The sequence below is a fragment of the Liolophura sinensis genome, chromosome 6 (assembly GCF_032854445.1).
Source record: "Liolophura sinensis isolate JHLJ2023 chromosome 6, CUHK_Ljap_v2, whole genome shotgun sequence".
NCBI lineage: Eukaryota > Metazoa > Mollusca > Polyplacophora > Chitonida > Chitonidae > Liolophura > Liolophura sinensis.
In genome coordinates, this window is record NC_088300.1 from 63,092,233 (window position 1) to 63,094,444 (window position 2,212).

The following is a 2,212-nucleotide window of genomic DNA, read 5'->3' on the forward strand; positions in this document are numbered from 1 at the left end:
CCTCTGAATTGTGTCAAGACACCTTTACCCAACTCCAGTGCGCTTACTTGTATTTGTCTTTGTGTTGTATATATAGGGGCTGCTTCTCCGCTTCAAAATGCCCTATTGTATACTTGAACTAAGTCTTGATGTCCAAAATGGAATGGGTTCAAAAGCCCAACTTGCCAGGTGAAGCTTAGAAAACCATAATTTCTTTTGAAAAGCTAGAGTAGTTCTGCTATAATTCGTTAATATGTTTTGTCCATATGTGGTTTATATTATATTTGATTTTATTTATTTATTTGACTGGTGTTTTACGCCGTACTCAAGAATATTTCATTTGTACGACGCAGCGACTCACAGCGACCGCATTGATGAGAGGCTCCTGGGTCATTACGCTGCGCTAGCCAGCTGAGCCACGGAGTTTTCGATTTTTATTATACATTTTTATTGTAGTCAGGGTTACAGATCAATTCAATGGAAAAGTAGACAGACGTCGTAATTTTCTTTTTAACTAACAAGATTAACGCGTCTTTGACTGTAGCTTTGGACAGCTTTTGTTACTGATCTTTACTACCACCACGCCTGAGTTGTTTTAGTACAGGTATCACGCACATGTAACGCGGTCTTTCTTGTTGGTTCCGGTTGGGTTTACCGTCGGTTTGGTACCGGAGGAATTGACAGTATCAACACAACCATTCATCTGTCTGGTTCGAGATTAAATTCAGTCAGATGTTATATAATCTTAAGACAGAGTTAATCAGGTATCCCACTAGGACAGCTGTCCGACTGAGAGTTAAGAATACCATCGTCTGACGAAGCCACTATTTGTTCTCCAGGCTGGGTTACGACCTACTCGCGCATGAGAAATGAGTTTCATGGTAGCCACATATACAATCCGCATACCGTTCAAAATGGTGTAGATAAAGCTAGCCTTCCTGGTATTCCTTGGGTGACGTAGAAAAATAGAGTGGCCTGTGTCAACATCCCCTCATCAATTCATGAAACACCGAACAAGAGCAAATTCGATGACGAAGCGGCTGTGCCTTCGTCTTTTCAAGGATAAATTTGTAAATCAGAAGGTGTGTAAAACGGTATTGTCCCTAGTACATCAGAGTTTAGCGTGGTACATTGCCTATCAAAAGTAATGACAAAAATACAGTCCGGTGCAATGAACTAGGAGTCTTTAACCAATAAAGTCACTGGCTTCCTCTCCGGCAGGACGTGGGAAGATCTGCCAGCAACCTGTGGATGGTCGTGGGTTTCCAGCGGGCTCTGCCCGGTTTCCTCCCACAGTAATACACCAATCAAGTAAATAAATAAATAAATAAATATATCACAAATATACACTTCCTTTTCGATTCAAGTCTTTCACCGCGTCGAAAATATGTAGCTCAAGCCTTTATTTTAGCGTAGAACTAGTGCTGGTCTCTTTTTAAAATGTATTTTTGTAACTGTGACGTCACTGGTTTATGGCTGTGTGAGTGTGTGTATGTATGGTTGGGTGAGGAGATTGATGAGTTGGGGTAGGAGGTTGAGTGTGTCTGTTTGCGCCTTGGATGGTATTGCATAAATGCAACACTTTGAGAAACTGTGATTGTAGAGGGTGGAAGAAAAACCTATGCCTTGGCCGTTTAAACGAACTTTTCAACTTGTTATGCGCTGCTTTTCTGAAAAGAACTCATTGTGCATGCAGTATTGGTGATTTGTAACGAATTTCATGTAAGACTACCTAAACGTTGACCTTTGCGTCGTCCGCTTATTACATCCGGTTAGACCCCCAAAATAGTGAAGTCACCGGAATTATGCAAATCGAGATGGATGAAATGAAATGGATTGATGCTTGTGCAAAATATAAAGCTTTATCAAAACCCGTGCTTAACCTTCTAGTGAAGTTACTGACAGACATACGAACTGAGGGAAGACAAAAGCCTGCAAACATATAATTTGACGGATGCAATGATGCACATTGCCATGGATGAAGTGGCATTCTATGGACTGGTTGCATGAATGAAATGCAAAATGACCCACTGAAGCATCGTGTGTTAGTTGTTACATAAATGTATAATGAATGGTGTCAATAAATGAAAGTGTACTCATGAACGAATTAGCATTATTTTAGGGATTTCCTGTATTCCACAGAGTTAAATCAATGATCCATCGAATGTCAGGCTAACTTATTATTCTGTTTAGTATATAAGAGAAGGATTACATAATTATCGGTACTTGATAA